The 22,021-nt window shown below is 48.9% G+C and overlaps 1 long non-coding RNA gene across 2 annotated transcripts; it reads right to left on the reverse strand.

Moving 5' to 3' along the window:
- Positions 1-345: 345 nt before the first annotated feature.
- Positions 346-21,215, reverse strand: LOC125406462 (uncharacterized). 2 transcript variants are annotated; one of them, XR_015735337.1, is made up of 5 exons: positions 20,530-21,215; positions 9,744-9,946; positions 8,173-9,138; positions 4,128-4,275; positions 346-1,015 (listed from the first exon to the last, which is right to left on the reverse strand). It is a non-coding gene; the product is annotated as an uncharacterized LOC125406462 (long non-coding RNA). The 2 variants fall into 2 exon arrangements; XR_014997636.2 differs by lacking the exon at positions 346-1,015 and having other exon boundaries at positions 3,490-4,275.
- Between the last annotated feature and the right edge of the window lie 806 nt (positions 21,216-22,021).

A 22,021-nucleotide genomic window follows, 5' to 3' on the forward strand; every position in this document is an offset into this window, starting at 1 on the left:
AGAACCTTTGAAATGATGAAGGTATTATATCATCCTACCGCCAAGCTAAGTTTATAATATTCTACTGGCAAGCCTGTGATGTGTAGAGTTGGGCTACTTCCCAGTTACTCCATGCCCAAACTCTTTTATAAGAGTTTATCAACAACACAAGTCCATGCTGTTTGGGCTGCTACCGTGGCTCCAATCTGGAACATCCTGTAGTGGTTTTTCTTTTTGGAAAGATCATCTGCCTCCTAACCTCTTAGTAACAGGACTTTGAGGGCTAACGGCCGATGTATTATCCCAACAAATTATTATGACTCGTGGGCAAGCAAGCCCGCAGCAGCCAAACAAGAGCACCCTCTGATTACTGGTTTATTTACTTTAGGTCATTGAACGTCACCGGCAGCCACCACCGGCCACACATGCTTTGTTAGACGCCTGCGAGAATTTTCCCCAATAGCCACACAGCCAAGGCCTGGGGAGACTTTTAGAGTCACCCAGTCCTCAAGATTCTCAAAACATTGTTTCCTTTTTTTTTTTTTTTTTTTCTGGAATCCCCTGGAGTGTGTGTTGACTTCTTCCTTCTCTGTAGCACCCTGCAAGCTACCTGATTGCACTTTCCGAGCCCCCTTGGGCAACACCGATCAGGCTATTGATCTGTCAGGCTGCAAGGGAAGTAACAGCAGCTCCATCAGCGGGATCCTTGGTTGCAGTCCCAGGCTGTCACTAGCAGAGCAGGAATTGAATCCAGGCCTGCTGGAGACTGTGACCTCTGCTGTTCTTACTGGTTGCCTTCAAGCATCGGTGCAGAGAAGCGGCTGCATCTTGAAGGGATTTTTGGGCTCCCCAAGGTTCTGCTTTGGAGCACATGAGGGTCATTGATGCAGACCGATTCCACAGGTCAAAAGCCAAAGACAGTGTATCTATCTGGCGCCACTAAGCCCAGCAGTTACAGGCCATGTGGGGCTTGCCTGTCATTCTCTTTGGATATTAGTTCTTTCTAGTCCTGACGTTGAGACTTGTGATTCTCCTTCTGTGTGGGATAGGAATAAAAACAGATATCATTTATTCCTAAGGGTCAGCCAAACGTTTTACTTCTATGTCTTTATTCACACCTTAAAAACATAAGGATGTGATATTGTTCTCGTTTACAAATCAGGAAACTGAGGATTGGCATAATGGCCTCTTGCTCTACATCACACAAATAGGTTCTTACTGACACACACCTACCGTCTACTTCCCATAGCGCTATTGCTCACAAAGGGACCCTGGAGCCTGCGCTGGAAGACACCAGCTGACACTGGTCCCTTCTAATGGAGATTTCTTCAGACTGTAACATCTCTTCACAAAATTTGCAAGTATAAGTGTTTTTTTAAATATTCTTTTTCTAAAGGGGAGCTATTCTAGAATATAGAAACCCCAGAGTCCTCTGGGAATCTTGATTCACCCTACTCAGATGAACGCCCTACCTAAAACTGACTGCTCTCCTCTAGTACCTCCCAACTTCCGTTTCCTTCTCCTTAGCGTCTCCACTAATCTATCATATGCCTCATGTACTAACCACCTTATCTGTTACACATCGCAAGCCTTGCTCCACACATTCTCTGTTGGTGAATAGACGTAGCCATTATCCGCACTCTTCTGGCAGCTGTGTAGTAAATGGCACTGCTATTATTTCCATATTAGGGACAAGTCATGTGCTCAGAAGAAGCCACCACTTCCCATTTGCTGTGCTGTCTTTGACCTTGGCCCAGGCCAGACTTTCTCCAGCTATAGCATCATAATCTCCTCAGGGAGGAGATACCATCTCACTGATGCCTCAGCTCTGACTCTTCTACCCCTCAGCGAGCTTCCCTCATGACTCTGGCTTTACCAGTTCCCTTCTTAATATCGCCCCAAATTAATCACTTCGGTGACTATTTACAGATTTATGGACAGAGCAGGACACATTAATACGTGTTCGTTGAAAAGAATACCTGGCCCCTCAGAATCTAGAATTGATTCTTGATGGACCCAAGATTCAAATGTAAAAAAAAGTCAAAAGACAAAGGAAAATGTAAGATTCTAGGGGGAAAGAGTAGGGACATACAGTTCACAGAAGACAAACAAAAGGCCAGCAATGGAACAAGATCTTGAAGGAGCGGGGAGGAAAAAACTGCCCTGTGCTCTAGGTAGGTGTCCAAGTTGGTCATTTTTAGAAGGCAAGACTGGCAATTATTTCAAGATGGCAAATGTTCAGTATACTTTTCTCCAGAAGCTCCACTTCTGGGTATGTGTTCCACAGCAAGCAGAATCCCAGAAGCCAACAGAAGGACATGGTAAAAGTGCTCTGCGGGCCTGTTTAGAATAGCACACTGACTGGAAACCACCTAAGTACCTGCCCATGGAGTCATTAAATAAAATGGAACCCCGGGCAGATGTTTAGGAGACTGTTGTATATTTACTATAATATTCAAATGGAGAGATGTCAAAAACACTGACAAACTGCGAGAAAATGTCAAGTTGAAGAGCAGTATTGTAGAGCAATCCTAGTTTTGTTAAGAACGCAAGACAGCAGCAGTCATTAAGATTGAAGCGAGTCTGAAACACATGAGATTGTACAGAGAGAGGTGAAAAGTGGGGGGCGGAGGGGGAGAAGAGGAGGGGGAGAAGGAGGAATTAAAAGAGCTAGATAGCGGGTAAGAATATTTCCTGTCATTTTCGAGTATTTGAGATACCCCACAACTTCCAAAAGGCGTTTAAAAAGAAGGATTCGCTCGACACAGCAAGATAAAACAAATACAAAAGCAATCAACGGAAAATACAGACAGTAAGACAAACACCCTCGAGTTCACCCCCACATCAGCGTGGTAGATAATCATCTTGCAAGTCACTCAAAATATTTCATCACAGCCTTGTCGGAGACCGGGGAAACGGAAAGTTTCCCATTTTCAACTCTAGAATGCAAAGAGCCGAGATGACTCTCCATAGAAGACCCCCCGCTCAGAGGCCGCATAGCCATGCGGCAAGCCCAAGGAGGACAGGTTCAGAAATGAGACCAGGGCTCTGTACCTGAGCAGTACAGGGACAGGGAGGTTGGACCCATTGGCTTCAAGTCCTCAGTTTCTCTAGGCAGAGAGGACAGCAGATAAGGGCAGGGTACTAGTTACTCTGCAGGGCAGGTCTCATCAAATGTCTTTCAAATCACTGAGAGCAGCTCCCCAGCACACACATATATCCCTTGACCTGTCTGCCCCTGGGCAAGTAGGCTGGGGGAGAAGGTTTCTATCCCTCTGGTGCTCGCACCGTTTGGGCAAGCCCTTCCCTCCACAGCTAGGGCCGTAATCTGCTGTACCTTGCACCTCTTCCCGCCTTTCTGGTTTCCTTTCTCTTGAAAAAAAAAAAAACCAAAAACCAAAAAACAAAAAACCGCTACCTCCGTGCAGTTCTGACTCTGAGGTTTTGAAACCCTCTTCCTGTGAACTCTGATGTGGGCGATAAGCAGCAAAGAGAAGAGGTCTGTGGGTCTCACGTCTCACAGAGGGGCCTTTATTTTGGGCACTGGAAGGTTAGAGGTGAATCAGGTCTGGTGAGACACCGAGGGTGTCAAACCTCTGCATTGGAGACCCTAGCTTATCTGGTATCGGGGCAGGCTGTGACTTTCTAATAATCAGCTGTCCAGCGGCCTCAGGTACCCATGAGGCCGTGAGCTCCTTATTTACACAAACCGAGCCTAAGATGCAGGAGTATGGGAACTCAAGAGGGGTTATCTACTGCCAAAGGTCTTTATAGCTGAACCCATGCTGGTCTCTATTCCTTCATCCAATTCACACCTCCCCTAAGGGCCAGCCCTGGGTTTCTGGGCATCATGCTGTTCTCTGAGGGGCCAGGAGACGAAGCACCCTTCTTCTGTAGCCTCAGGCCTGGGCACACATGTGGAGAGAGGGCCTCGGGCAGCATCTGAGCCAGGCTGTCATTTGTACGTGGTTGGTTCTCTTGCTTAGCTTCTGTGGCTGGCATCTGGCTTCTCAGTGGTCCAGATCTTGCTTTCCTGATGCTCTTAGCAAATGCTTGAACTCAGCCCTATGCATTCCAAGGCCCATCAGGGATGCTTAAGTACATGAACTCATTTCAAATGTGGAAAGCAAAACCTGAAGGACACTCACCATTTCTTTAACAGAGTAGGAAACTGAGGCCTGAGAAAGTTGGGTGGGTTGTCCGGCATCCTTAACTGAGGACAAAGTTAAAAGTGGGTCCTTCTTCCTCTTTCTTCTCCTCCTCCTCATCTCCATTCTCTTCCTCTTTCTTCTTTTTCTGCAATAAACCACAAATACGTTTAGTTTAAAAATAATTTTGTATACATACAATTTTACCACTTACTGGAGATAAAAAGAAAGTTTTCATATTAACGAGATATCTGTATCTGTTTGTTTTTTACATAAAAATGTAAATGTTGACTTAATATTTGACCTTTCAGGACATGAGGCATCTTGAATGTTTTTCAGAGTTGACCAATATTTTGTCAATACTGAGAATGCCTCTTCACATAACAATATAGCTCAAAGTGGCCGAGAGATGTTTAAAGTCATTTTAGAATTTGTTAGGAAATCTCTTAATCCTAAGTGGGCTTTCATGGGCTCCTACAACAGGGTCTTGTGCACCGGTGTCCACCATCTAGAGCAGTGGTTCTCAACCTTCCTATGTTGTGGTGACCCCCAACCATAAAATTATTTTTGTTGCTATTTCAGAACTGTAATTTCACTACTGCTCTGAATAGTAATAGTAATGTAAATATTTTTAGAGATAGAGATTTGCTAAAGGGGTTGAGACCCACAGGTTGAGAACCTCTGAGCTGGAGCAAGAAAAGAACATCCAAAAAGAAAAAAAAAATTTTCCCTCTGGTAGTGCTAGACAAATACTTCACCACAGTCTGCCTCCAACATTGCTCTGCTCCTTTCCACAGAAGGCTGCCCTGAGGGTGCTGTGCCAGCAGGTGCCTTGCTCTGTTCTGACCCCTGGGTGCACTCTCAGCCTGTTGGAGGCAGAAAGCCAGGCAAGGGCAGGACACAGGGCACCTCCTTCAGGGTGCCACAACCTGGCTGTCCGCCCGAGTGGAGGCACAGTCCTGCCCGGTGCTCAGTCCGCTCCTTTCAAGCTCCCCGCTACTCTGATAACCTCTGTTGCTTGGTGAGACAGTGGGATGGGTTGCCGATCTTGGTCAAGGTTCTTCTGATCTTTTGTATATCCGCCAAGACCTCTAACAATAGTCTCTTTATGGAATGATCTTCAAATGGCCAATTTGCGTGTGCTGTCTGCTTCCTGGTAGGAACCTGCCTGATCCATACCAGCCAACCAGCTCATTGGCAAAGACCTCCGGAGCTGCTGAGTCACCATAGGCCGAAACTTGGCACATGGAGGTCTCTCTCTTCTAATGCCTGCCCTTTGCTTTGGTTCATCAGCCCCTGATTCATCCCCCCACTTTCTCCCATACTTCCCTCCACCTGTTGTCCCACCCTGCCACTAGATGTCTGGAAAATAAGAACCCAGCTACACAGGTCCATGACAGCTGTAGCCACCTGTGATGCATGCAGAAGTGGTATTCAGTGAACCCTAATGTCTTTGAGCATCACTAGTTAGTCACAGGGTCTGGGATCCTTGGAACATGCATCTTAGAAGCAGGGTGCTCTCACATTGCAGGGAGATTCCTTTTCTCTGGGGATCTTTGACCAGAAAAGCTTATTCATTTACCTACTCACTTATACAAAATGTAGAGAGGTTGGCTCCCTAGCAGGTCCACCTTCCAAAGAACTGGGTATCACTTCTCTAGGGAGTCTGTCCCTGGCCCTGGGCCAAGGATGCTTCCATTTCATCCCATCCACTTGTATTTTACGAGCGTCATCATAAGAACCCTGCCCATTGTCCACATTCTGCACTGAGCTCTTTGCCATCTAGACACTGGCGTGTGTCTCCCGTAGCTCACCGCTATTTCTCCTTGACTGGGCACACTGATGATATGCAACACTTGTTGGGAAGATGTTAATCCATGGCCATGCAGGTCACGGATTATCTAAGTGACTGCTGAATAACAGTGGTCTGTTTGTCTGTCAAGCACATCAACATATGTAGCCAGGGCAGACTCTGATCTCTGCTGAACCTCAAATTAAGGGCAGGACTCTTACCAAAGTCTCTGAGCGTTAGGGTTCTCATCTGAAAAGACAGATAACAGACTGATATTCATGTCCTGTTGTTTTATAGTGATTGCTCATAAACTTGGGGACTAGGAACAGCATATATTTGTCCCACGGTTTCTATGGACCAGAAGTCCAGACATGGCTTAATAGGATACTCTTAGCTGGATGTAATCAAGATGGAATCAAGTCAAGGGCACATCTTAATCTGAGGATTCAAATGGAGATGAACCCGCTTACAGGATCAGGAGCATTCCTTCTGGCTATAGAACTGTGGCTAGTCTCCTTGCTAGCCAACAGCGGTTCCTAACTCCCAACGGTTCCTTTCCAGGAGGACTTCTCTATAAGCCTTTCTTAGGTCCCTGTTGTTGATGTCTTCAGAGTGGGTCTCCGACGCCTGGCCACTAGCAAGGCTAGGACTTTGATAATATAGTGATGGCAGTGGCTATTCCACCTTTTCCTTGGCTATAACTGAGACACGGGTCCTGCCACACAGAGGGGGAGCCGTCATGGGAAGACACCAATGTGAGAATGCAAGATAATGGAAAGCAGCTTAAACCTGTCTCTTAGCCATCCGACCTTTGTTCCACAGGACTCTTAGGGGCCTAGGTGTGAGATGGAAGGATGCCCCTGCACCCAGCACAGGAATGACATAGAAGGCAATGAGGAGCAGCTGTCGTTTCTTTGGCCTGTTTTGGAATACTGGCCGATAGTGGGTCCTCAGGCCCTGCTCTGTCTGATCATGTCCACCAACCCATCTCTGCCTTTTCTACTACTTTTCTGGATGTTGGGGTCAGTGGGACTTGTCACGCGGCACTGACCAGGGTGGTCAACAGACGTTCTTGCTATTGTAAACTGACTGTTTCTGGAAGGTGAGGCTAGTGGTGTCTTGATCATTTTCCCAGCCTCTCTGTTGACCTTCCCGTGGGGAGGACACTGGTATCGTTCAGATAGTCCATGCGTGTTGAACTAGAATGCTTGCCAGGTGGTTTAACGAAGTCCAGGACTGCAACCCCCCGGGGATCTGAGGAGGTTGGAAGGCAGTGGGGGGTAGGGGATAGGCATAGGCTGGGACAAGAGCATAATTTAGATGACAAGGCTGGAAGGAGGAGGTGTGGGGAAAGTCTGGAAGATTCCAGTGCCTAAGACCCTACTCCATAGCCCCGGTGGTCATGTTTACCCTCACACACACACACACCCACACAGGCTTTCTTCAATTCTTCTTGCTCAGCTATTTCTCCATCCCTTCTAAGTAGTCTCAATGGACTCTGTTGAAGGGGGAAGAAAAGGCTAACACTTTCAGAGATGTAGACTGAGCTAGCTGGGAAACTTGGACTGGGAGCCAAAGTTGTCTTCAGGTTGCAAGTGGAAGTCATTGAGCTGTTTATAGATTTCATTCACTTCAACTATCTTTTTTTCAGTCTTTAAGGTGACGAAACTTAAGCCGGGGGAGGGAATGAGCCTTCCCCACTCACACAGCTTTGGCATGGTGGGTGAGGATGCTGCTAGTCTGGGAGCTCCTTTCTCTAGGGGCCCTCACCTGTCCGCTGTTCACTGGTGTTGGCAGGACAGGCCTGCCCCGGCTCCAGTCCAGTCCTTCACACTGAGAACTCGGACTCCTGACCCCGGGTTTCTTCTTTCCCGCCCTTCATCTCCTCAAAGTACTGCAGTCACCTGGTCACCCTATGCTCGCTCACAATGTGTCCAGCATCAATAGTGACTGCAAGGATTCTCTCCTAGCAGGGACAGAAGCAGTGGGAGGCTTGCGTGCCTGGACAGCTGAGGGCTTCAGAAAATAAAACAGAGAGTAAATCCTGTCATTTCTGGGCAAGGTCACAGTCCCAGGAGTCTCCTCAGAGGAGCAGAGGACCCCTTAGCTGTAGGAAGGAGTGGTGGGGGTTGCATGGAGCTGTGGTTGTGGCTCACCTGTACAGAGGAGGGAGTTGACCAGACTTGGAGCTCTGAGGTAGAAAAGTGGAGGATAAAGGTCCCAGTGCCACAACCCCGAAGTCAGGAATCTTACCGTGCAAACATGGGAAGCATCGCAAATCCATTGCGGGGAAGGCTTTTGTCATCCCTGAAAGAGCTAGCGGTCAGCTCTTGGAAAGTCTGTCTTCAGGGTTGGGAAGTGGGGAAACGAGGTGCCTATGTTTCTTCTGCAGCCAGAATAGGTATGGGAAGAATGGAGAGAGGTGGCCAGACTGAGAGATAAGGGCTGTGTGTCTCTGCTGGGCTGGAAAGCAGCCTGGGCCCGGCCGGATGAGGGCTATAATGAGACATTGTGAGCCCAGGGGCCAGTTGCTGTGAGAGCTCAGATGGGCTGGCATTCCTCCGAAGCACAGTCTGACTTCCGAGAAAACACTCTAAAAATGGTCAGTGACCCAGGGGAAGAGCATCCCCCCCCACCACACACACACGCTCTTTACCTCCTCTTCCCTACCACAGTATACAGACTGCAGACAGTGATCTCTTCGGGTCTGGGCCTTGGGATGGCATGAAGCCCCACCCACCTACACACGGCTACTTAAAGACACATCCATCACATACTGTACTCAGCCACACAGCCACTTGGAACACACGTAACCACAGACAAGTATTCACGGGCTGTAGCATACAATCTCACAAATCACACAGTGAGATGGAACCATGTACAATCAACCATTTCTCCTGGGCGTAATCAGACCCAGCTTCACACAATTACACAGTGATTCTGAGTCACACATGGCCTGGCACCACAGCACCCAACCACAATCACACTCAGCACATGGTAACACGCCAGTGCAGTCCCAGGAGATCCAACTAGCCGATTCCAGCGGGGATCATAGGGAATGATAAGGCCAGCTGTGAAGTGGACCTTGACTCAGCACCGGGAGTAGGGGCTGGAGGGACCCGGTTCTCAGAGTGGAAGGTGGTGAGGATCCATTCGAGTCAGGGATGGATGGAGACAAAGTCCACTCTGACCTCCAGAAAGTCCACTTCCTGATCACCCCTGCAAAGTAGCAGAAAACAGGAAGGTTCCTCTCTCTCTCCTGACAGAGCTCAGGATGCTGCCTCCTGTGCTACGCACCCCCTCCCCTCTGCCCCCCCCCCATCCGCGCCCCGCTGGCCTGCTGCAGGAAGCTGGGATCAGCCAGACTGCAGTGAGTCAGCAGGAATGGGGTCAGGAAGGCCAGGCAATGGGTGACCGCAGGGCTTGTCATTGCTGGAGCTTCTGAGGGTGGGGGTGCTGTTCATTGGAAGTTACCCATCAAGGGCCAGAGAGAGACATGGTAGTGGCCCATTTCTTAGCCAACCTGTTCTCAAGGCCTTTTGACTCTCAGCAAACTCCTAGGAAGCAGATGGGAGGGGCTGCCTATGTGATCCCATCTAGACATGATAAGGACAGCCCTGCTTCCCAGATGCGTGACCCATGCATTCATGTAGCTCTTGTTGAGTACCTACCACACCAAGGTACATGCTCAAGGACACGGACGTGTGAGAGCAGGTCCACGCACTCTGTTGCCCTGTTGAAGCAGCTAAGGCCAGCTGCCTTGTGAGCCCGGCACATCCCGTCCCTGCTGTGGGGTTTGGTTAGGGGCCTTGAGATGCACTCACTTCTTTAGGGTCCAGAATCACTTCTTCAGAGCTGAAGAAGATGTTAAGTCTGACATCTGAGGGTAATCTTTGTAAGCCGATGGCCTCCTGCCTTCTGCAGCAGGCAGATTCTCCTGCTGTCTCTGTGTCATGGCTGATGTCCTCTATCACTGGGACAGGATAAGGTGGTCCTTTCCTGGCCTCAGAGTAGTTGCTCGAAAATCCTGTGAAAGGAACACATGTATGCTAATGAAGCCACCCTGTTAGATGGGGAAAACAATGTTCCCCGGTGTCCAGGTGTCCTTTGGCTGGACTCCCCCACATCCCTGTCAGGATTCTTCCTCAAACAGGATGGCTTTCCCCACCATCCTTTCTTCTTTGTTGCAGGGCTCAGCCTGTCTCTTTCTCTGGGGTACCAACATCAGAAGGCGGCATCCTGTTCCCACTGAGTTCCTTTTCTGGCTATCCCTGAATGTAAAGAGACACTGGCTTCCCTCCCAATCCCTCTGGTTAGATGGGGGAAAGCCACAGAGGTTCGGCAATTCAGAAAGTTCTCCTGTCCTGCCCACCAGCCAGTCATCTCAGCCTCCAACTGCAGAGCAGTACCTCTTAGAGAGAGACGGTGCTTGAATGTAAAAACACGAACAAAACCAGAGGACATGATGTACATTATTATTATCATTCTTTTTTATTGTTGTTGGTTTTTCAAGACAGGTTTTCTGTGTAGCCTTGGCTAACCTGAAACTCACTCTGTAGATCAGGGTGACCTCAAACTCGGAGATCCTCCTGCCTCCCGAAGCGCTGGGATTAAAGGCATATGCCACTACCACCTGGCTCATCTTATATTTTATCTTAGAGCAGGAAAGATAAGACCTTTCTAAGCAGAAACCCACGAAACTCTGACATATTTAAATGCATGAAGTTGGCCCAGTTTAGGCAACCAAAGCTCTATGTCTCTACAAAATTAAAACACAAGGGACAAGCTGGGAGAAATGTCTGTGACAGATGAAACAAATGGTTTGTATCCAGGAGCTACAAGGAGTTTTCACAAGTCAACAAGAAAGGGAAAAGATAAACAAACCACTGCGCGATGAGAACAAAGGGTGGGGCAAGCAACTCCTAGAAGATTTACAATTGGCCGGCCGATGAGTACATGAAGAAACACTAGCCCTTGTAACTTCAAAAAGCCAGGTCAGATCTGTGAGGGCACCAAATATGAAAATGATGAAGAGTATTTACAAAATGAAATACTTTTGGGAGAGAAAAGACACTTCCAGACATTACAGTTAGCAATATCTCTTACAAACTGGCAATGTGTAAGCCCTTTGACCCAATGACTCTATGTGCAGGAATTTATTCTAAAGACACATTATCATATTGTGATATTCATAGAGCTTTGGGGAGACAGTGTACACAGGGCTGGACTCAGGCTCTCTCTGCCCCTGTAGCACCCGGGGCATTCAAGTTTCATGGTCCAGAGCTTCTGCTTGGTTCTTCTTGAGCCCACATACCCATCCACCACACAAAGGCCCCTACCTGCCCTTTCCCAACAAGCCAGGAAAATTCCATTAACTTTGAGAAAGCTGTTTACTCCTCAACTCCAGATTCAGGTTGGCTTGAACCCAGTCCCTCAGGACTTTCCAGCCTCCCTGGCAGCCATTGATCTAGATGTGGGCACAAGCTCTTAACCTGAGCACTCATGACATATCACAGGAATTCGGTGGAAGTCCCAGGTCAGATGTTTTTTTCCCTATAGTGTGGCCAGATGTACGACTCTGACTACTTTAGCTATTTTTAATACAAGAATGAAGTCTGAGCCAAGAGAATCTTTGGATCCAACTACACTCAAATTCCATGCAGTCCCTGGGCTTTTCTGATGCGGGAAGCAATACATATTCTCGGATGTCTGTACTGGCTTGGGAGAAACGTTTGTGAGCTTGCCTTGGAAGCTTCTCTGCAAATACATATTCTCTCCCTCTGGCAGACAATAGGGTTCCACACCTCTAGGAGACTCAGCCCCAGAGAGCAAAGGTCTGTCAGTTCTGAGGATCTAGGGAAGCCCCAACTTCCTTCACCCAAGGCTTGGTTGCTTTGGAATAGGTCTGGGATGGTGTGAGGAGGAGACGGAATGTCTTCAAGCGTCTGTTCTGGTGGAAGCGTTACCCGAGGCCCCTGGCACCCATATACCCAAAGAGTCTGGAATGTTCTGGTGGAAGGCCCACCCCAAGCCCCATCCCCCATCTCTCTCCAAACCCTGCTACATCTCAGAAAGCCCACCAAATGATGGCCCCTCCCCCAGAGATGCTCAAGACCACTCCCATAGGGTATTTAAACTGCCCCCCACCCCAGGAAACAGATGTGGTTTTCCAGTCTCTCTTTCCTGTCTCCTCTCTTGGGGGCTGGAAAACCATCCTGGAGTGTTTTATTCATCAAACCTGGCTTTCTTCTAATTCAGTTTGATTTGGTCTGATTTGGATTGCTGGGCTGGCAGAGAGTTTATCAGGGTGCAGAACCTTTTTAGCCTCCTGGAGCAACGTGAACAAGCCAGTACGGCTACACTACCCCACCACAGTAGTTTCTACTGAAATTATCGACAGAGTACTCACTGGCGGCCTATCCTTGTGGAAGATGCTCTGGAGCCTTAAAAAGATGGAGACTGGGCATGGTGGTGCACATCTGGAATTTCAGCACTCCCAGCACCCCAAAGGCAGAGGCAGGAGGATTGCTGTAAGTTTGAGGCTAGACTACTTGACATAGAGCAAGTTTCAGGACAACCTGGTAGTCATAGCAGGACCTGTAAATTTAAAATATAAAATAATCCAAAAAAGATGGAGGAAATGTCTTTATATACTGGCAAGAAAGCTAGCCTCAAACTACCTCAAAGTTATCTCTAAGGCTGGATCTTTGACTTTACTGCAGAAAGAAATTTCGGACGGGCCAGTATGAAGCACAGTTGGGAGTTATTGAAGGCATCTTAATAGAAAGAGAGGCACCCAGGGGAAGAATAACTCCCTAAGTACACTAAGTGCAGGTTGACTTCCTTGCCTTCACCATAGCCATATCTATGGTTTTGAGGAGTTTTGAAGTAATTATCTCCAAGGGTTGCTAAGCATCTGAAGGGAGACCACAGGGCGGTTCCTAGCAGGCGCTGGTCAGGATTACTGTTGATAAGGTTAAAGCCTAGATCATAGGAGTGTGGGGAGTTAGGATGTTTTTACTGTAAACACCAGTCTTGTGTGAGATTCCTAGAAAGTACCCACGTGGAGCAAGACCACACTGAAGGCCACTAGTCTTAAGCATGGTTCACTGTTAATTTAACATTATTACTTGAAAAATCACAACCACACAGCTCTCTATAAAAGAAATGCTGTCTCTAGGGCAGCAGTTTTCACAGCAAATACTAGCTGGGCTGGAACATTGGACGTTCAGCTAGCCAGAGGTTTCAGCAGACTCTGAGTAAGGGACTCTGTTCCTGCCCAGATCCCTTTCATTTTCCTTGTTTTTCTAGCTGGCCTCTTTTATTTTGTAAGAACTCTACTTCTGGGGCTGTAGTGAGTAAAGTCCTGAGGCCCTGGGTTCACACCCTCAGCATCCATGTTATAAATAAATCTATGACTACAAACAAACAGCCAGGCTAGGAGGCAGAGACAGGAGGGTTCTGAGGGCTCACTGGCCAGCTAGTTCAGTCACAATGTTAAGTTTCCAGGTTCAGTGAGAAAAATCGTCTCTCAAAATAAGGTAGAGAAACAATTGAGGAAGAAATCTTGATGTGAATTCTTCAAGCACACATGCACACATTCCACACACAGGTGCACACATTCCCACACACACAGACTCACAATACAGGTACACACACAGTCACACACATTCACAAACTCAGGCATACACATTCACATACACAGGCACACAGGCACACAGGCACATGTATGTATACACATTCACACACACATGCACACACTTTCACACATACATAGGCACACACATTCACAAACTCAGGCATGCACATTCACACACATGTGCACATACATTCACACACAGGCACACACATTCATTCCCACGTGCGCATACATTCACACACATACACACATATTCACAAACTCAGGCACACACATTCACACACAAAACTATGATGCTATCGCAACAGAATAAGAACCAACTTTTTTTCTGACTCTGGAGAATTCTGAATGATTTATATTTTATACCATCTTGTATTTACTGGTTTAAAAAATTAATATTTTTCTTTATTATTCGTATTTATTTTCTGTGTTTGTGTACACATGGAGGTTAGAGAACAACCTGTGAGGACGAGTTCTTACCTTCTACCATGTGGGAAGCAAACTCAGGTCATCAGGCTTACCAAGAAGTGCTATCACTTGAGGATTCATCTCCCTGGCCTTTAGATACAATTCTAAGAAAAGTTATTACAGTCCTGGACCCTCGTCTGTAGCATCCTACTTTTTGTGGAGGTAAGCAGAGGTTTTGAGGGAGCTCCTAGTGGTTGAATAAGCAGCCACACATCTCAGCCTCTCTGGAATGCCCAGGTCCATGCAAGATGACTTCAGAATGGGTGGATTTCACAGTGGGGCTGTGTGTTCAGTCATGTTGGGCTGGCATGTGGTGCCCAGTCATGGTGAGCTGATTTAACATGCCAGGTAGCTCAGTGATGATCCATTGGTCAGTTTTGTTAAAAGAGAATAGTTGGGGGACAGGCTGGGATTGGATAGATGGCTCAACATTTAAGAGCATTTACTGTTCTGGCAGAAAATCCAGGTTTGGTTCCTAGCATCCACGTGGTGGCTCGCAACCACCTGTAACTCCAGTTACAAGAGATCTTCTGATGTCTGCATACATCAGACACGCTTATGGTGTACATGCATACATTCTGAAAAATACATCGCCATGTAGCAGCTTCCTCCTAGAACGAAGCATTCCGTTTTAAGGTAGCTCCTTAATACAGAAGGTAAACAACTCAAATAGCTTCAGAGAGTCCCTGAAACTGACTGGATTCACTAGCCCCCTCCCCCCAAGAGTAACCAATAAAGATTTGTCAGCATCACTTTCAGACAAACTAGGTTGCAAAAAGAGAGAAAAGCTTAGCTGCCTAAGAGAAACAGGGACCAGGCAAGCAGCCTAAAAAGAAGGAGACACCAGCTGAGCTCCCTGGAAGAGGTTTAGTGCAGCTGAGCCATCTGGAAATGACCCTTCTCAACCTGCTGAGCTTCCTGCAGGCTAACGCCCTGTGCTCAGAGTTTTCAGCTTTTGTGTGCTGTCACCCATGCTGGTGTTGAGTTTGGTGATGCAACTGTCTTGGAGTCGTGTCTGCTCCTGTAAGCAACCTTTACCCAAATTCCTGTAAATAACCCCAATAAAACTCACTGCTCACCATGTTGGATGTTAGTGGTGTGTGTGCATTGGTCTGTCGTGGTAGGCTCCCCATCTGGGGAATAGTGTGTGTTGCATCTCTGCAGAAAAAGTCTGCCACACAACACACATACATAAAATAAAAATAAATAAGTCTTATGAAGAAAGAGAGGAGGAGGAAGAGAAGGGCAATGAAGACAGTGGCTAGGGCAGTATGAGGAATAATGATCCTCAAAGACCTGGTCTCCCCATCTCTTGGCATCCATGTAGCAGATATAACTAAGTTAAGAATCTATGATGGGCAGAAATGTTTGAGTTATCACCACAGTATGACTCTAAGAGGAAGGTGGGGGAGAACGGACACAAAGAGATGCAGTGACTTGAGATGCTCAGCTGTAAGCCAAAAGTGCCTGCAGCTAGGAGAAACTTAAGTAGGCATCAGTGTGTTGTCCCTTACTTACCTGTAGACGGCTTAATTTCAGTGCGTACTTATGCCTGCAAAAGCCAGATGTAGTAGCACACACCTTTAACCCCGACACTTGGAAAGTAGAGGCAAGCGGATCTCTGTGAGTTCGAAGCCAGCCTGGTCTACAGAGTTCTAAGACAGGCAAGGATACATTGAGAGATACCTTCTTATCAAGGAAAAGAAAGCATACTGTACAGAAGAAGGCTTTGATGGCTTTTGGGTCCCACACTGTCAAGGTTGAGAAGAAATCTCAGTTCCTTTTCCTGGACATTTTGAGAGGGACCTCTGAGTGGGCTAATGAGCTCTGGCACCTGGGGTGGGTAGAGGCATGGCGCCTACCCTGGCTCTCCTCTAGCTGCGCTGGGGAAGGGGAGCATGTTGCCTAGCAACCTGGAGGTCCGCTGAGGCTTCCCACTGTGCCCTGATTTCCCTGCGATGGGGCATGCATGCGAAGATTGTTAGAAGGCTGGAGGGTATTTAAAAACAAAACAAAACAAAGGCCAGAAAATGCCCTGCCTCCGCTCAGAGTGACTCTCTCCGTTCTAAAACTGGAATCTGCCCAGGAGTTGAATTTCCCTCTTCAGCAGTAGTAAAACGTGTCACTCCCTCAGGCTCTGTATATAGGTTTGTGCCTGGCTGCAGGGGAAATTGCTATTAATGGTTATTTCTACCTTGGTGAGCCACCTGTGTGAAGAATGACAGTCCCTTGCACAGCTATCTTGACATCTCTCACAGACCTTCCTTGAGGAAGTGAGATTTTTGCCTGCCCTGATATTCATAGTCTCTTGGGTAATACAAAACAATTCTTAAATAGAAATAAGTCAGTTACATAAATATCTTTTATGTCAGGGACTGTCATAAGTAGTTTTGTGTATGAACATATGCACTTATTACAACCATAGGGTAGATACTATATTACTACCTTTACTTTTTGATATTTTGAGTTAAGGCACTCTATAGCCCAGGCTGGCTTCAAGCTTGGCATATAGCCCAGGCTGCCCCCAAATTTGTGATCCTCCTGCTTCAGTCTCCTGAGTGCGGAGTTTACAGGAGTGAACTACTGTGCCTGGCTAGTACTTTCATTTCATAAATACTTGAGGCTGCCAAGTAGCTGAGCTGGGATTTGAACCCAGCCTGTAGGGCTCCAGGGTCTGTGTTCTTGTAGCAGGTACGGGGGGAAGCTTTTTCTCTATCCAAAGTCAGGTACTAGGTACCTAGCTTAGTTAGTGCCTGGGCCCCACAGCAATCTTGTGATCAAGGTTGTGGGAGCCTAGAAAGTTCCCCGAGAAGCATATGTCCAGCCTCAGTCCCTCCTCCTGTTCTTGTCAGGCCTTTCCAAGTCTGTCTGAATGAGCTGCAGAAGGATTCTTCATGTCTGCACTTCAGGCTGTGTCGGGGGAACAGATAATGAAGTCCCCAAGCCTGAAAGCCTAGGGCCACCCATCACAGGTAGGCAAGATCAGTAGTTATGTAGCCTTAGCCTGGGTGTTAAGACATGAGGTATCCAGAGAGCCCTTTTCCTTTCCCTAGAGACAAGGTACAGCATAGGGAGGAGAGCACCTTCAACACCCTGGGTGAAGGACACCTGCTCTCTCTGCCTTTGCAGGTTGGCATGGTGAAACGAGTCCTGAGGGGAAAGCCGCTTGGAGCTTGTCCCAAGAACACAGGAAAGGCGGTGTGCTGAGTTTCCTCTGCACAGGGAGGTGAACTCCAGCTCTGCCAGCTCCCTGGCCTTGTCAGTGAAGGAGGGTTAAAAACCATACGCTTCTCCCAGAGAGGGGTTCACTGTGGAAAGTTCCTCTTTGGCCGCAGAGGGCTTACCACTGAGGGCCCTAGCCCCTGGGTTCAGACAGGCGGGTGCTGGGAGCCTTCAGAGAGGAAGGGAAACCTGTCAGCGGAAGCCAGGCAGTCCGCTGGCTGCCAGTGGACAACTCTGGTCTGACAGGCTCTTGCTGTTACCTCCTCCTCAACCCTACCCCCAACCCACAGCAAAAATAGCAAACTAAAATGAACATCCCGCGTGCTGTGAAGGGTCTGCTCTCCATCCTCCAGAGAGCCCGCCCTCTCCACTATCTTGTACATTGGGGTATTCCAGACTTCTGAGTGTGGTCTGATTCTGCCTACAAATGGTCAGAATGAGTAGGTCTGGGTGGGTCTCCTGAGGGCCAGGATGGCTTCAGCTTCCAACCCCAGCGCCAGCCAGGTCTCCATGAGCCTGAGTGGAGACCCCCTGGGGAGGTCAGAGGTCTTCACCCACCTTAACTGTCCCCAGAGGGGAGAACTCCAGCTTCAGCCCTGCCTGGGACTCCTGACGCCATCCTTGTGTGCTGGTATCCCCAAAGCTGTCTTTCACCAGAGAGGGTCAAGGCAGAGGAGGGCAGTGAGGGAATCTTCCAGGCCTGTGGAGGAGGCTGAGAGCTGGGTGTATCCTGGCCAGAAGCCCAGCAAGCCTGAGTGTGTTATGAAAAGATAATATCGTTCTGCCTTTTGGGCAAAAGCTCTTGGTGATGTCCTTGCCCTGTGACCTCTGCCTGGGCACCGTGACCCATGTTGTTCTGATTACAGGGCTTGAGGCCTGGCCACAGCACCCTACAGGGATTGATAGATGTGCCTTCGATCTGCAGACCTCATTGCTGTGGCGCAGCAGAATTGAGTTCATTTTTGGGATAGTTTTAGGTCAAGAGCAAGCCTCAGGCATAGAACTGCTGTGGGTTAAGCCTTGTCTTCCCCCTACCACCCTCCCTCAGCAGCAAGGCCCATGGGAGCGGACAGTGAGCCACAGCTCAGTTTGAAGACAAATCCCTCCCCAGTGTTCCTGCTTAGACTATGGTTTTAGGAACCCAAACTGTTAGGGGACACTTTGTCCTTTGCAAGCGAGTCCAGAACACAGGGGCACTGAGCCACTGTAGCCTTGGTCACCCCAGACCACCTCAAGAGCTGCAGCCTCACTAGACGGAAGGAAATGAAGCAGACAGGAGTATTCAGAAGAGAAAGACACCAGATTCTGGACTCCAAGGATCACCAAGGGCAGGAGGGCAGAGGTCAAAGGTCAGAAGCCTGGGTGTCTGTGGCAGATACTCTCAGGTTGGCCATGGTGAGCTGTCTTTCTTCTTCTCTGGCTGATGGTAGGCACAGAGGTTGAGGGGGATCAGGTGAGCCCAAGCCTAGGAACCCAATGACTTCTGCTATAGCCCTCCCAAGGAAGTTATGTGGGGTCATCTTACCACACAGCCTTGATGGCTGCAGCCTGAGGAGGCAAACTGGCCCTGGTCTTCCACACTGAGGAGGAGGAATAGGAGAAGGAGGAAGAGGAGGAGGAGGAGGAGAAAGTGGCTTTCACTGAACACCTCTCTCCCTAGCTGTGTGCTGAGCATTTAGGGGACATCATTATCAGCATGGTTTACAGATGTGAAGACCAAGATTCTGGGAGAAGGCCTCCTCAAGGCCAGTGTCAGGAGCCAAATGGAACCAAAGAACCCACTTTACCAACTGTGCTTCCCAGCATTTGGGCCATTTTCTCCCTTTTTGGCCCTAGGGACCATTAGACTTCTTTTAACCTCTTAATTACAGAGGTCCGAGAGCCAGTCATAAGTCCCAGCCATAAGAATCCAGGGAATTCGTCCCCTGCCTTTGCCTGAAACTCCTTCCTGATCTTGAAAGAGAAGCAGGGAAAAGATGGGGGTGGCTGGAGTGTCCTAAGGGAGGGCCTAGAATCAGTCTCTTTAGCAGGGTAATCTCCAGGAGCCTTCTCCTTTGTGACCCCAGGGAAGGAGGGAGAGGTTGGTTAAAAACTGCAGCGAAATCAGAATACTTCCTGCCCTTTTCATGGGGTGGAGGTGGAGTTCAAACCCCAGGGATATGTATGTCCTATAGTCACTTAGTTTTCATGCTTCAACGGCCTTGTCTCTGCCACTTCATACTCAGGCCACCAACAGCTGGCCCAGGGGCTTGCCTCAATCTTACAGTGGAAGGTCTGCCAGGTCCTTGAAATAATGGTGGGGTGTAGGTGTCCCACCTTCCCAAGAGTGGCCTTGCCCTTTGAGGAGTCATGGGAAATGACATGACTTGCTGGAAGGTCAGGGAGAGCCTAGAGGAAGCATCCTAGAGAGCAGGAGTGTGTGTAGTGCATTATGGGAGTGCAGATAGAACTGGGCAAGGACTGAGTGCATTCAGATCCTGATGAATATTCTGGGCACAGGGCAGAAAAAAAATGCAGGGAAGGACTAGATCACACCCCAACCATTTAGATACAGACGACTGCAGAACATGGGCTCCATGCCAGGGCAAGGGAACCAGTGAAAGCATAAGCAACCTGAGCATGGTGGCACATGCTCGAGAGGGTGAGGAAGGAAGGTTGCTGAAGTTCCAGTTCTGCTAGGACCAAAACACAAGACTATTTTAGGGATGGGGTGGGGGGGGAGGCAATGTGACTGTGCTTCAGGATGGAGGCACGGAGAACAGTGGGAGGTACCAGTTGGTGCACACAGTGTCCACCACATTGCAGAAGAATTCTGTGATGAGCGCCCTGGGCAACTGGGTCCTGTGGGGCAATAGTTCTGGCCTGGCCCTAGTAGTCATCCTCCCGAAGCTGGAGGGAAGCCCACTGGCTGGAGAAGTGAACAGGACGCAAGGGACACACACATGTGGTTGCTGTGAGCGCCTTTACGGAGACTGCCGCCGCCACTGATGAGTCAGTGGTCTGTGTCCCGTGCCAGCACTGCTTCCTGGGATTGGGATTCAGGGAAAGGCAGGGTGTGAGGGAGCAGGCGGGGTGCTGCTTCAGCCTCTGGGAGGCTGCAGGGGAGAAACCTCAGCTTTGCTTCCTGCATCAACTTACACCCAGAGAAACAGCTTTGGGAGCTGCTTCTGTGCAATGAGTCTGAGACTCAGGCTTGCATCCCAAGGGTACATAATCTTATTCCCAGTTTCCCCATCCCCTTCCCCTTTTACTGCAATCCTTAACACCCAGGAATGACTCACAGGGACCAGGAGCTGGAAGTCTGTTTCCTTTCTCTTGGAGGTAAATGGGCTGTAGTCTCTCAGCCGTCTTTGCTTGAAGATTCTAAAGTCCTCTTGGTACCACTGCCCTGCCCTGAAGCCAAGGGTTCCTCTGTAGCCTACACATTCTAGAAGACTCCCACACGACCACTGGATCTTCAGAGAAATGTCAGTAATTGACCAATGTCAGTGGCCCTTTTGCTACACACCTGAGATTCCTCAAAGGAAGGACCACTGGGTAGGCTGTCAAATGTACAGGTAAGGGCTAGATGAGGTTCCTCAGAAGATGGCTCTGGAATCCAGCAAGTCCAGACCCCAGGTCAAGAGAACCTTCTTTGGGGAATCCTTTGGCTCTGTTTCAGGAGTCCAGATGGAGTGGGTGGGCTGCTTCCATGGTAGGGAAGGTGGGCATTGATCTCAGCTCTAGAGAGGGAGGGATGCTGTCACCATGGCCCTGACCCTACACAGGGCCTCAGCACAGCCTGCATTACTGGCTCAGGCGCGTTGCACCCCCATCCATAGCTGAGGTTTATGGGAGGTCTTCCGGAGATGCAAAGGCAAGCTCCCTGGGGACACTGATGTGGGGACAACGGTGAAAGAGCAGGTGCCTCTAGGGAAATTCCAGACAGAGGAAAAAAATAAAAAGGACGGAGGCAGGCAGGAACGGTTACTCCATGAGCTGTCCCTTCCCAAGGAGAGTGGGTGGAGCTGAAGACTTGCTGAGTAATGTCCTCAGGGGACAGCCCAAATGAGGAGGCTGTGTGGCCCTTGATGGGCTCAAATGCCAATGGAATGACACTCCTGGCCTCAGATTCTCCAGCGGTCAGAATGACAGGGTGCGCTTCTGAGGCAAACTCCTTCCGAAAGACCTGAGTTCTGACTCTTTAGACCCCATCCCTTCATTCCCTCACTCGTTCACAAACAGCCGAATGCCATGCTTCGAAGCTTGGAGGGGAAGGCAGTGTTAAAACGCTAACACCGACCACCACCATGCAGGGTCTTAGCGTGCAGGTGAGGGCCGCAGAGAAGACTTGGCTCTGCAGGTTTGGGAAAGGGTCGATGTAGAGAAGTGAGTCTTTCTTGATGAAAGAGCAGGGGACAGTGGGAAAGGACATTCCAGGCGAAGGCCGGGTGACACAGCAGGGCCAGAGCTACTAAAGGAGGCAGGAGGCAGGACCTACAATATGGTGCAGCCTGTAACATACAGGCTTTGCCAGCCCTCTTGATGCTGGGTGGGCCCTGGTCTCAAGTGGAGGGTCAAAGTCGGATCCATAAAGGCCTAGGCTCACACCTGATTCCTACTAGAGGCTGCTGAGTGAGGGTCGGTACTTACCGCCCCATACCTCAGTTCCCTCCTCTGTGCGGGGTGGCCACGGTCCCGGAACTTCTGTGAGAACACAGTGTGGTAGTGCTTTGTAAACTCTAAGCAGCTTTACAACCCGGAGGCATCACTGGGTAACACTTCAGCAGCAGC

This window comes from Myodes glareolus, chromosome 17 (assembly GCF_982192425.1).
Source record: "Myodes glareolus chromosome 17, mMyoGla1.1, whole genome shotgun sequence".
Lineage (NCBI taxonomy): Eukaryota > Metazoa > Chordata > Mammalia > Rodentia > Cricetidae > Myodes > Myodes glareolus.